Source organism: Chanos chanos, chromosome 11, assembly GCF_902362185.1.
Source record: "Chanos chanos chromosome 11, fChaCha1.1, whole genome shotgun sequence".
In the NCBI taxonomy this organism is placed as follows: domain Eukaryota; kingdom Metazoa; phylum Chordata; class Actinopteri; order Gonorynchiformes; family Chanidae; genus Chanos; species Chanos chanos.
In genome coordinates this window covers 21892237-21906730 of record NC_044505.1, presented here as the reverse complement: position 1 = coordinate 21906730, position 14494 = coordinate 21892237, and the positions used below count along the sequence as shown (strand labels likewise).

Sequence of the window (14494 nt, the reverse complement as noted above, 5' to 3'; positions counted from 1 at the left end):
GGTAGTCACAGTATTCTCATACGACATTCAATCTGCAATGTCAATAAACAATTTGACTTTAAAAGTTAAATTGATCTTACCAAGTTAAAAAGATCTTAGCAATGTCACTTGAACTTAAAGTTACTGGTCCCTTTGAGATTTAAGGGCAGAAGTGCATCTCACCTCACATCATAGAACCCAGTTTTTCCTATAAGATATCTATAGTTATTCAGTAATCTTTAACCCAATCAGACCCTTCAGATTCCTTATACAGAGACCATTATTCTGCATCTGTTTGTCCTTTTCATTCTCCATGTTCTTCCATATGAATGAACTACTTTAGAATAGTTCTGTATTTCCACACTGATCTTTCTGTAATTCCCTTATTTGATTAGACTGATGTGTGTGAGCTTTATATACTTCCACACTGTGCTTCCTTATTCACTTGATATTTGATAAGTTACGTAAATATTCATATGTGTCTTTTGAAATATTCTCTTATCCCTTCTGTGTAACATTCCCTTCGACATATGCCATTCAGTAATTATGTGTTCTGAAGTATAGGCATTTGATGTATGTAATTGAGTAATTGTGAAAATGCTATGAAGCTAAAGTGTAGAAATATGACACACAGATGAAGGACATCAAAGTCAGACGAAAGATCAGACACAGGTTGAATGTACAAAATCCCGGAAACAACAGGCACCTCAGGTACACCCAAGGCAGGTCTCACAGAGAGGCTCACAGAAGGTACATGCAGCAGGGAAGAAGGACACTCAAAATGGAGAGAGGCAGACGGGTAACTATACTCTCACTGGGTAACAGAGCTTAATGCCCTCAAATGCAAAGCTTAACGCAGAATGAACAGAAAAGCAGATGTATGCCCTGGATATTTGTGACAGATCTATAGTAGTACATTCAGTAATGAGATGAGAACCCTCAGGTTCCTCATACAGTGATCATTATTCTATTTCTGTTGGTTGCTCGCATTTCTCTGTGTTCTTCTGTAGAAACCAGCACCTTTGCAATGAAGTTCTTCTGTATTTCCTCACTGATCTTTCTGAACTGCTCTTATTCTATTAGAATGATGCTTGTGAGGACTCTAACACTAACAGTTTTTATCCACTGGATATTTGAAAATTAACACATATATTCTCTCGACAAGTATTTCATATGGGCAATGAGTTCTCTTTTTTGACATTTGGTCTATTTTGTGTGGGTGACAGTTAATCAAAGGGTAAAAACTCAAGTTTCTATTTCAATAGAGTGGACTTAATGCCCTCTCCAGCATTATTATTGATAATCACTTCATTTTTAAAAGTTAAATTGTTAGTTCATTTTGAGAATGTTATTAGCACTTGTGATCTTACCAACATCATATGAACTTACAGTTACTGTTACAATTTGTCCAGGGAGTGGAGACAGCAGTACTCCTACAAAATGTGAAAGTCAGCAAAAAGGTAAGAAACATCCAGATACACAATATCACAGAGTGTCACGTAGTTACATCATGGTTTATAAAATGTCATAACTGTCTTTTTGTTTGGACTCCAGTTTCTCCAGAAAGTGAGAACATCAGCACTGCTGTGGGGGAAGACAGTCAGTCAATGGGTAAAAAAAACCCACAGACTAACAAAGATATGACAGAATGTTATAAGAGGTCACATAGTCACATTGCAGTTTGTAAAATATCATAACTGACAGAACTTCTCACACAACAACCTCACTGTCATCTGTCGTAGTAGAAACCAGACGCTTTGCCCCAAAACATTAAACACAGTGTATTGCTGATCATTTGTCAACAGATCAAACACCTATAATGGAGGCACATAGCCAAATGACAGAAGACAATCAGACAAAAGCAGGTATTCACAATATTCTTACACAACTTTAAACCTGTGATATTTATTTATTTATTTTTTCATTTGGATTTGATCATCTCAAAAGTGAGATGGACCACCATTTATTTCACGAATATCGTTCTTCAAATGCCTAATAAGTCTTAATTGGACTTTTCATTGTTAAAAACCCTAATGTCTTGGTTGGGCTGACTCAAATTCCCTATGTAAGGACAGCTGACTTATTCCCCTGTGTGTTGTCGTCCCTTATAATCACTTCATTTTCCAAATGTAACATTTTTAAATTCATTTTTAAATGGATGTCACAGACTTTACTTTAGCAGATTCTATTCAATCTTTCAGGAACAGTTTAAAGTTTCCACTGGATCTCATCAGTGCCATATGAATGTAACCTACAATTACTAGTCAGTTTAAGATGTTATGGCAGTTGTAACTCTTAATCCCAGTCTTAGGGTTTTCCTGTACAGCACACTTATTGTCCTTCCAGAAACCGCAATCCAAAGCGACGCAAAATCGGGCGTTTTGGTGCTGAATTACAACAGAATTACCACAATTATCAGGAGTGACCTGAAGACTGATGTTAAAAGGGAAAAAAAATAATAAGTAAAAAAAAACAGTATGAATGTTCTGATTTGTAAAATTTTCAATGCATAAATATGCACCTATCTAGCTGAAGCCTTAAAAAAGAGAGCCACACATCATAAGTGAAATGATTTAATGATCTAAATCCTTTCTGATTACAGTACCAGCAGAGTTTAAGAAGATGAAACTTTTCAAAGGTAAATTATGACAAGTTTCCTACGATAAAGCAACTTTAATTCACACAGTAACCTTTCTGGTGATTCTCAACTCCAGTTCTGAGGGCCCCACTGTCCTGCACTTCTTTGTTTTAACTCTTCATGATCACAGTTAATTGAGCTAATCAAGGGCTTGATGATTAATTGATCAGTGGAATCTGGTGTGTCAGTCCTGAGTTAAAACAAAGATGTGCAGGACAGTGGGCCCTCAGGGCTGGAGTTGAGAATTACAGTTTTAGACAATGAGATCCTCTGTTCTTCCTCTACAGTGAACATCACTCTGGATGAAGAGAACACTCCTGAGAGATTCAAGTGCAAGGGAATGAGTGTGTACTGTTTTAAAAAGGACAAAAAGAAATTAAATGACCCCAATACTAATGAAAAAACAGAAGATATCAAATTATTTGTTCTATGTAAAGAAGAACTGAGCTCAGGAAAACATTACTGGGAAATTAAGGTGTGTGAGAAACCTAAAGCCAAACTCTCATGGTGTGTGGGTGTGGCCTGTGACAGTGCTGAGAGATCTTATAAGGTCCCATTAACACCAGAGAATGGTTTCTGGGTTCTGTCATATGGAGAAAAGCAGGGTGTCTACATCAACACTGACCCAGTAAGACCAATACAAGTCAGTGATACATTCACTACACTAGGAGTGTTCTTAGACTGTAACAAACACACACTGTCTTTTTATAACACTGAAGCAAAATCACATCTCTACACTTTTAATGATGTGATACCAAAAGAATCACTGATTCCTCTGATCAGTCCTGGAACCAAAGACATAAGTCCCATAAGAATCTGTCAAGAATAAAGTTTGCAGAGAGATGTTCTTTGACTCTGTTGAAAAAACCAAAAAAAAACCAAAAACAAACTCTAAAGACTAATTTGTCATAACTGCTTTACTGAACACTGCTGATACTACTGAACACTGCGGATACTACTGAAAGCTTTTGATACTACTGAACACTGCTGATACTACTGAATGCTTCTGATACTACCAAATACTACTGATGCTGATTACTGTACAAATTACTGTTTTGTGAATATGTGATGCTTTAACTTTCAGTGATGGTAAGACAGTATATTGTGGACACACACACACACACACACACACACGCACAGACATGCACATGTATGTATGTATAAAAGGTCAATAAACTATAATATTTTGTATTTCTCATGGCCTCTCAAGACTTTTGTGTTCTTCAATTGTCTTCGCCAATACTATTGTTACTTTGACATTTCATCTCAGACAGTTATTTTCAATTCAACTTTACTTTATTCATTATGACCTAGACATCTGTGACTACTTCCCTGGGCCCATATATATAAAACTGCTCAGAGTACAAGTTTTGTATTAAATGCTGGAAAATTCTTAAAATTCAAGAAATTTACTCCTACACTTCAGCCCATGAATGAGGGTAACATACGCAGATTCTTTAGGCTTGGGTACTCTTAACTTCCAGAATATGTCACGCCCTGCTTTTTTCTTACCTGGCAGGGGAGACACCATGATCACGAAGGTGGTTCACCCAGGGTGAGGCTTGGCCATTGCACTTGGGCTATGCTGACCTCTGCGAATTCCTCAAATGTGGGAATCTCGACTGCATAATTTGTGGTAGTGAGGGACTGCGTTCGCGCTCTCCCCTGATTTTTTTTTTTTTATTTTTTATTTTTATTTATTTTTTTTTTTTGGAGGGCAGCTGTGGTCTAAAGGGTAGAGAACCGGGCTTGTGACTGGAGGGTTGCCGGTTCGATTCCCAGGCCCAACATCCATGGCTGTGTGCCCTTGAGCAAGGCACTTAACCCCAATGCTCCCTGGGCGCTCACCAAGGAAGGCTGCCCACTGCTCCTGCATCTGGTGTGTGTTCACTACTGGTGTATTGGATGGGTTAAATGCAGAGGACAAATTCACTGCTCACTTCACAGTGTGTGTGTGCAATCACTTAAACTTAACTTAACTTTTTTCTGTTTCTTGACCCCCCCCCCCCCGCCCCTAGTGGTCAGTTTTTGTTCTTTTATGTATACTTGGTTTTTGGTTCAGTCCAGTGTTTTGATTTACTCCCTGTTTCTCCCTTGGTTCATTCCTGTTTAGGTTCTGTTGGTTTTGCAGTTCATTGTCTCCACCTGCTTTCAGTTAGCTTTTTCGTTTACCTGTGTATTTATACTCCTTGGTTTTCTCTGTATCTTTGTCTTGTATTGTTTTGGGTTTGAACCCCATGTCACGTTGGTTTGCTACCCAGGTTCTTAAAGGAACAGTATCACAATACTATGGTGCTCGCTAGAGCTTATAATACAGTTGACCTTCCACCGACAAGACCCCCCAGCATCGTTAAATTCAGGTAAACCCCCATCATATGAAATTGCCACTATGATTCACTGAAGGTGAGAGGCTCTTCTCTTCATCCGTCTTTTGGTAAAATATGGAGAAGAGACAAAGCATGATAGAAGACCAGATGAATCTCGTATACCCAACTGTCGAACCAACCAGAAACTCAGTATAAAGGGACAAAGTAAACTGTATTTGGTTCATCAGGAATTTACAAGGGTTTGTCTCAAGAGCGAACAGAGGAGTAAGCAAACTCAAGACTTAGTGACAAAGGAAAACAAAAGCAAAACTTAAATACGCAAGATTTTACAAGAGGCATTCACAGACCATAACTAATTAACCCATGAAATGAAAGTTAACACAAGACACAACAAAACAAATGCTATATCGCCCTCTAGTGACAAGTACTTATTGGTTTTTATTTATTTATCTTGGACTACATGAATGCTATTTTCACATTTTATCTGTGAATTCAAAACAGTAAATCTTTCACATTTTACACTTGGAATTGTCAAAATGCAGCCAAAGGTTACACAGCACAAACTCCCTTTGACTGAAAGAGGAAATATCTTTGAAGGGAAATGAGATGCATCTGAGGTCACTATAGAGTCAGAGTTTGTTAGTAATGAAGAAATCACAGAGAAATGATTAAAGAAAGAAATCCAGGAAAATGAGACATGTCTTATGACATTGTGTCAGTGGAGTCATTCTGGATTAGTGTTTATCAGCTTTATCTCAGCAGTTGTTCAGTCCAAAGAAGAGTGGGGGAAAGGGGGCGGGGCAATTTGTCTGACTAGCAGACAGGCAGGGTCAGTGATGTCACTCCAGGACTTCAGGAATTGATCCTATTGTTAGATGGTTTGTCAAGCTGTATCTGGCAGGACACTCACCCTTCATATGTGTCTGAGGTTCAAGACAAGAGGTCCAGGGTGTGTAGATGGTGAGAGAGCAGCATTAGTGCTCAGATGTAATGTTTCTAGTCACTGAGATTTTGGTGCAATGGATGGCTTAGGTAAGAGAGAAGAATATATACACTCACTGTTCACATCATCAGAAACACCTACCTTGGATTTACACTTCATGCCATTTCATGAGGTATACTTGTCTTACAGGTACGCTTATATTTGTGTACAATTACAGACTATAGTCCATCTGTTAGTGGTTCACTTACAGCAGGAAAAATCCAAATCAGAAAAAAACAGTACCATTGAGGATAACAAGCAACAAGCAACGAGTGTTCAAAACCACAGAATCAAATTCATGAAAATCATCAAGACTAGAAACATCAAGCAGGATTTTAAGTACCAAATAACCAGACCAGGATCATACCCAGAAATGAGCTCTACCAGAACACGCAGAGTAAAGGCCCAGGATGAGTAGGAACATTCAATACCTGACAAACAGAGTTGACTGACAGTCCTATTGACACAGAGCACTCCACTGAGTGAGAGAATGAACAACAGGTGTCAGTCAGGAGAGGAGGAAAGAGCCCAGTCTGGGAGAGACTGAACCAAGACCTGATGGAACAGCCACATACGACCTAAATAATGTGGCTAAGAAACAAAGCATGACCGCACCTGATCCATCCCCACAGCTGTCTTCATGCACATCATGAGCAGAGAATAAAGACGAAATGGATTAAGTTCAACAGGGGTTGCCAAGTGGTTGGAGCAGGAAGAAATGCATTTTCCACAAATTGAAAATTCACAGCTTCAGACTCGACGTGTGAGGAACAGTCTGATCATAATTGATAGTTATGGAACACACAGCGTAGGCACATGTAAATCCATCAGTTCTCCAGAGAACTACCTGAATTCATAGACATATGTCACAAACCATCCTCTTTTAATGACTTTACCTTGAAAAGCTTCTCTCTTCATGTATCAGGGAAAAAAACAAAAACAAACAATCAAACAAAACAGTAAAATTGTATGGACAGATATAGTTGATAAAAATAGGTCTGTTAGTACTATTAGTAAGTCTGATGATATTGTGAATCCTGTTATCATCTCAAACATGCGTTTGTATATGTCATTATATAGATGTACGCATAAACATACAAAAGTACATACATAGAGGTTCCTTGTACACATGTACGTACACACACACACACACACACACACACAGACACTAATGCACTCACGCATGCACATATTGCGTAATTATTTTTGAACTGAGCAAACTGAACAGAAGAAAAGAAGACAGGGGAATAGGTATGTAAACAAACTGAGCTATAACATTTACCATACAATTTCACTGACAGGCTGGAAGATCCTTCCTCAAGGTAAGAAATGCCCCCCCCCCCCTTCCATAACACTCATAAATATCTCTCTTATGTAGCTCAGTATAAACAAATCACAAATATAAACAATGTTTGTGTTACATAAAGAATGAAACAAAAGCATGTGCAATGTTGCCCTGCACATTATAACAGTTTTTTGACATATAAAATAGATTGTTGTTTAATTCATATTATCTTCGCCATGTTTTCATTGTACAGGGTAAATGGTGCTCTCTAAAGGTAAACATGATATAAGCTCAGTTAATGTAACCAACTAATGAGGGTACATAACAATGAATTTGTCATGAGCAGAGGTAGAAAAAGTACACTCCATTACTTGAGTCAAATTATAGATACTCCTGGTCAAATATTACTCCAATACAAGTAAAAGTTGTTCAGTCAAATTTTTCCTTGAGTTAAAGTACTGGAGTACTTGTTCTTAAAAATACTTAAGTATTCAAAAGTACAATTTCATTTTAATGTCATCGCACTGTTGTATTGTTGCAACAATGCATTTATAGAACTTAATGACTCTGAAACAACCTACTGAATGCACTGACTTGCTTGTAGAACCTGTAGAATAAGATGTTTGTGGAACATGCTACAAAGCCTATAGAAACACAGCTTAATCAACAAAGGGACAGCCATTGTCTTTTTCATTTTTTTAGTTGACACCCCCCACCCCCACAAAACAGCATGGCAGTGTTCTGACACAACTCTGGCAGTGTGTGTGTGCGTGTGTGTGTGTGTGTGTGTGTACGTGTGTGTGTGCTTTTGAAAGCGTTGATGAAGTTTGTGTGCGGTAAACAGAGCAAACATTTACAATGACACGAATCTTTCCTAATTTCAAAAATCTCAGACATGGACCTTAGATATGGCCATGGGTGCTCTGGTGAGGAACCTTTATCTTTCTCATCTTTATCTGCCACAGCAGTAGCCATCATTACAACCGCCAAGTTCACCTGTTCAGAAAGTGCAGCATGCACTTTGAACTTGACTGACAGTGTAAGAGTAGTTTACTGCGATTGGATTTTCTCCTGTGATGAACACGTCTCATTTTAGTGAAGAAAATTCGTCCACTGACTTCAAAGCTGTGTTTCAAAGTAATGAGTAATGAGAACTCATTACTTCAATACTTCATAGAACTGTAGTAGAGTCAAAAGTACAATATTTGTCTTTCAGATGAAGTGGAGTGAAAGTCATAAGTTTTCAAAAAAACTGATAAAGTAAAGTACAGATACTCGAAAAATGTACTTAAGTACAGTACTCAAGTAAATGTACTTCGTTACTGTCCACCCGTGGTTATGGGGTGATTCACCATTTAGCAGGTTCCCCTGCCGCTGCTTACATGTTGCATGTGATGCAGAGATCAAACAATATCAAGTGGTCATAAATCACAACCCTCAAAACTACAGAGCTTGTAGGACACTTCTGACAGGCCAGGAACTCCATCATAAAAAGTTTTGGACGTGAACGCCACAAGCAAGACGCAACAGTCAGATCTCAATTTGGTCGCCAGAGGGAGCTGGAGGGCACAAGACGACACTCTTATTCACTTGTTCATTAGTTCAAACTATCTTACCTGTGTTGTTTTATGAGTATTTACATCTCTTGTGTTTATGTCTTCGTTGATCGGTCTTGGTGTATGTCTAACAGAGAGGGATTGTGTGTGGTTTCGTTTGCACCATTTTCTCTTGGCAGTTGCTGGAAACTGTCACTGAAGAGTTTATTTTGTTCTCTGATTTTCTCTTGTAAAGGCTTGATTTACATTACCTCATTGGGTCTCGTTTTATTTCTGTGCAGCTGGCTTTGGTTATCGCAGCGATTATCTGGTACACCAGACACACATCTTTGACACTCAACAATACATTAACCTTCAAAAATACTCATTCAAGGTTCTCAGAACAGCTGTGGTAGCCTACGACTGTTACCAGTCATGAATTCCGCTATAACTGAGTTCAAGGGTTCTACAGATATCGGGCCATTGACTAAAATAAATGACTATAAATATAAAAACACATATTTTATATATTAAGAAATTACACCATTCTTTCTTTCTTTTTTTAAAATATTGATGATTTTATCAAAGCTCTGTAATTATACCGCATTTGAGTTTAAATTTCTACCATGCTACCATGAGACAGAAAAGGGCACTTTGCTGCGGACGGACGCCAAAGCAAAAGACCTTTAGACCCTTTGTGCTAGACAACTTTATTCACGGTTAAAGGCTGTTCAGTATCCAGCGTCCATATTACCTTCTGGTCAATGTTTAGCCAACGCCGAAGCAACCGAGATAACAAGGAAATACTGCCTCGTGGAACACCGTCATAACTGTGAATAAATTATTTTGCTGTTACGATTGGTACTATAGAATATCGCCTTGCGAAATTAGTCTTTTTTGTCTTGTCTTACATTAAACTAGAACCAGTGTAGTTTTTTCTTTTTCGTTAAACCTCTGTGTCCTCGTGCACTAAATTATTCATAAGAAATCAAAAGCGAAAGTGTCGCTGAATCGCAGACCTGTGAGAGAGGACACCGTCAACGCTCCTTTGCCTTATATTTTCATCTCCTGTACATTAAGTATGTAGGTTAAGTAGTTTTCACTGCTTATGAATGCGATATTACGAATGTTATAAACTTTAGCTCATACGTTTGTCGTTCCTGAGCAGCAGACATTTTAATGCGAAGAAAAAGTTATCATGGACTCTCACGCGCGGATTAATGCAGGTGAACGTCATCAAGGTGAGTTGTCATTGCTTAATGTGAAATGTTAGTGTCTTGATAAAATTTTAATATCTTGATAAAAACAGGTCCGGGCTGCCAGTTGTACAAACGTTGTGCAGTAATTATTATTGTCAAAACGATGACGGTGATTATAGTTCGAGGTTATTTAAATATTCATCTCTTAGCTTTTACAGTCCTAGAAGACTGGATACGTATCGGCCATTTTAGGATTGTCGGTCGCCACACTACGAGACAGGTTGCATAGTGCGACTCTGCCTTATTACAAAGGTATTCATTTATTTGTCTATTTTAGGTGGCTTGTTGAGGTAGTGGTGTATGGTTTAAGGTGGCCGTGGCGGGAGCGTGGCGCTATTGTTTCTCCCATCTAGAAATCACATGGTTGAGTGTTCTGTCTTCAAACCTTGTTATGAGCTCTGAGGTCTGGGTTTGTGGTCCCACAAATTCTCTCAGTGAACCATGATCTTGAGCAGGTTGCATCCATTTCTAAGCAGCGTTGCTTTGATAAATGCTGCTGCTTTGCATGTTTCTGATAGGCATCTTAGGTATTTGTTTCCTTTCAGGGAGTGGCTGATTAAGGGTAGGTGCTAAAGTAATTTTATAAAAGACACTCAGGTTCTCCAAAGTCAAGGCAGGTTGGTTTATTCTCGCGGCGAGGAGACCAGTCACAAAGCAATACAGTCAGGCATCACAGTTGTGAGTAGTCTAAAACTCCCTTTGCGTTCATGCAGCATTTATCTGTTAGAAAGGAATCACACCAATTATTTTTTGCACACCAAACAGAGATAAGAGATACATGTTTCTCTACTGAGCTGGGGAACATCCTGCTCTTGGTTATAGTGTCCTTGACTGAGCATCTGGTTCCAACTAGATAAGTATATTAATGAGCATATTTCATACAGAAGAATAACATATTTTTCTGACATTTCCCTCCTGTTTATACTTTGTATGGAATATCTTATTTACAAACATATCAGCACTCATCGTCAACATCGTCATTCTGGTTCTCCTAGTTAGGTTTTCACCAGATTAGTCATTATGATTGCACTTTATCATTTCTTAAACCATCTCCTGGCCTGAGTCGTCATCGAGCTCAGGTATTTGTTGATACATTGTTTTAGTCAGTGTTGTTTCAGTCAGTCTCATTGTGAGTCCTCGTGGGCATGGAATACAGCAGCATCCACAGGTAAAGAGCACTGCTGCTGCTACCGCCACTGAGATGAGGAGAGATAGTCCGCTGTATTGTCCGAACCACCTCTCCATTACTGAAGTAAACGGGTCGTTGACTCCACTATTCTCTGCCAGTTCTTTGGACAGGGAGGTCAGGTCTTCCAAGGCCTTGGTTATACTGCCGTCTGGGGAAGTATTGTTAGGAATAAAAGTACAACAGAAACTTCCAAACATTTTACATACGCCCCCTTTTTCAGCCAGCAGCATATCTAGTGCCATACGGTTCTGCCATGCCATGAGAGAAGTTGGCCCCAATTGTCCAGCAATACCCTTTACAGCATCTCTGGTATAATTTACAAATCTTTGCTGATTGTAGTAAATGTAGTTTATCCAATCAACATTTTTGTTTGTCGTAGCCCACCAGAAAAGGAACGATTCAAATCCTGCGGCTACTTGATTTCTTGATTTAAATTCATCAGGAACTCCTCTCGGTACCCCAATACTATCTATGTCAGGGATCACCAACCTTTTTGAAACTGAGAGCTACTTCAAGGGTACTGAGTAATGCAAAGGGCTACCAGTTTGATAACACACTTCTGAAAGAACAAAGTTGCACTGTTTACCTTTAATTTTACATTATTATTAATGATATTCTACACTGATCAGGTTAATGATTCATCACAATAATTATTCAGAATGATTAAAAAAGGTAGGAAACAGACTTAAATAAACACAACACAATTAAATAAAATTTTAGACTGAGCTTGTTGGTGATTAGTGCTATTTTTAGAACTGGCCTGCGGGCGACTGATGTGGTCCCTGCGGGCGACCTGGTGCCCACGGGCACCATGTTGGTGACCCCTGATCTATGTAAACCCTGTTATCGAATGATCCTCCAGGTGTGGAGCAACGATGGCGCTCCAAATTTTCTTTGGAGAGTTTATCTCCCAGCTTTCCAAAATCACCTGTTGGGAACACATAGAACGGTTCAATTAATTGGGTTAGAGCACAACTGCCTTTCCAGTCTTCGGGGAGCCTCGCTCTTAGCTTCATGTCTCCACACAGCCACCAGAGGTCTGCTCTCATGGCTGAGTGATTAGAAAACCAAGAGGCTGACAGGTGTCCTCCATCTTAGGTAACATTGACAGTTGTTTGACAGTACTCTGAGGTGAGCTCCTTAACGTCTAATCCATTACTACTTTGCTTAAAACAAGTATAATTTCCTTTATATACTGTAATTGAGGGTGGGATATTTCTTTTCTCAACCTTTGGGAACAACAAAGAAAGAGATTTGCATTTCTCAGTTTGGGGAACAAATGTTACATGAAACAGCTGTAGAACACACTTTAAACCACCAGGATCATTCTCTTGACTCAGTTTAAAAGGGGAAGTTCCTAACTGAGGCCTGGCAGTTGAATACGCTATACAGTGAGACTGACCATGTTGCTGAGCTGTATACATCATCCAGTCCATCCATTCGTTTTTATCTGTATATCCTGTTTCTAAGGCCAACTTGTCCCCTTGAGTAAATTTAGAATAATATTTCACCCCTGGCACAATGGGGGAAAACTGTTTTCCTGTGTCTTCCTGACTGATTCTATTCTGTAATGTAGATATCATATTTATAAAGAAATGCCCTATTGGGTCCTTGTTTGATACATCTGCTCCTATAGCAAACAATCTCTTGGATCCTTAAGGGTTATTAGAAGTTGGTTACAGTTCTCTTTGCTATTGCAGTCTGAACCTGATTTTTTTTTTTTTTGGTATTTCGAATAGTCGATCTTTTAGTTTGTCTAAGACTTCTCTCCCTTGCATCTCATAACCGTAGTCTCTATAACTCTATTACTTTTATCACTCTGCTCTCTCTCTCTCTCTCTCACTCATACACACACACACACGCTTTCACAGTGTTGGAAGAGCACTAAAACTTCGCAGGCTGTTAATTTTTCTCTTTTCTCTTTTCACTTTGCAAGTTGAGCTGGCTCTGAGCCCAAGAATTTCATTTCTGATAATGATGTCCACATTGTTATCTAGTATATGACAATAAAACTTGAAACTTGAAACTATAACTTGTGGTCCATAATGCCTGCTCCCACAACCCACACAGTCGTCTAAATTGTGTGTTCTTGTAAACCATACATATGTATTTGTCTGACCAGGTCAACCGTGAGGCTGACTCTTTATTAAGACAGTACTAGTTTTTATCAACGTCTGTAAGCGTGCTGCAGAAATCTATCTCCACAGTGCCTGTCTGATTTTCCTTGAATATCAGGTTGATTGCTTTATATTTTTCCCAGCTTTTGGGGTCCCCCCGAACTACACCTACTGCACGTCTTCTTGGTCATACTAATCCAGTTCCATTTATTTATTTATTTATTTTTCCAGTTCTGAGTTCGTACCAAAGTAGCGGAAGTAGGATTGTTACTGTTAGTATTATAATACAACTAAGTGTTCCTCTGAGGCCACAAAATTCTGGGCTCCTAAAAGGCTGCCAAGATCTGGTCCTGTCCATTTCACCAATCTTTCCCTAGTTGCTATTTTAGTCTCACCCTAGATTCTCTTTGGCTGTCGGTTTCTTCACTGAGGTTGAGATGAGCTCCCTCCTATTGAGAGGGCCCCCCTTTGTAGTCAGACTTTGCCTCGGAGAATAGTGGTGAGCAGCTAAATACTTTCCCTTCCTCTTGTTTACTCCTTAAATGATTTCACCAGTTTACAGTGAGACAGGTGTAGGACAAGGACAAGCTTTTACGCGTTTGGTAAACATGTCAATTATCACCAAACAGTATTTCTTCCCTTCACATTTATTCAGTTCAATGAAATCCATACATATGTGTTGGAAATGGAATTGAGGTTTTGGAAATGTTCCTCTTTTAGGTCTCATACTCCCCTGTGCGTTGTATTTTGCACAAATAGGACATGCTAAACAAAATTTCTTTAAGTAATTATCAGAACCATATGCTGTAAACACCTTTTGTATTATTGGTACCCTCCCTCCTGTTGAGACATGGCAAAGCCCATGACTCAAAACCGCAGCATATCTAAAAAGGTTGTTTGGTAAAATAGGTTTGCCCTCTTGACATCTATAAAGGCCATTTTCCTGTTTCGCTCCCCGAAGTGCCCACTTCTGTATTTCTGCGGGTGGGGAGGCTTGTTGCGTATCTTTTTAACACTTTGTGATCTAAATGGTCTGAAGTTTCATTTGCAGTTAAAATTTCTTCATTTACAGCAGCTTTTTAGCGGCTATGTCTGCTCTTGCATTGCCCTTAGAGACGGGGTCATCTTCACCAGTGTGTGCCGCACATTTACATATTGCTACTTTAAGTGGTAATTGCACCGC

The 14494-nt window shown here is 39.1% G+C and overlaps 1 protein-coding gene and 1 non-coding gene across 2 annotated transcripts in view; both read left to right on the top strand.

Moving 5' to 3' along the window:
- LOC115823847 (NACHT, LRR and PYD domains-containing protein 3-like) overlaps positions 1–14494 on the top strand; it is a 704547-nt gene that overhangs the window by 519640 nt on the left and 170413 nt on the right. The window lies entirely within an intron of this gene.
- On the top strand, positions 4122–4285 carry LOC115824338 (U1 spliceosomal RNA). Its single transcript, XR_004025725.1, has one exon. It is a non-coding gene; the product is annotated as a U1 spliceosomal RNA (small nuclear RNA).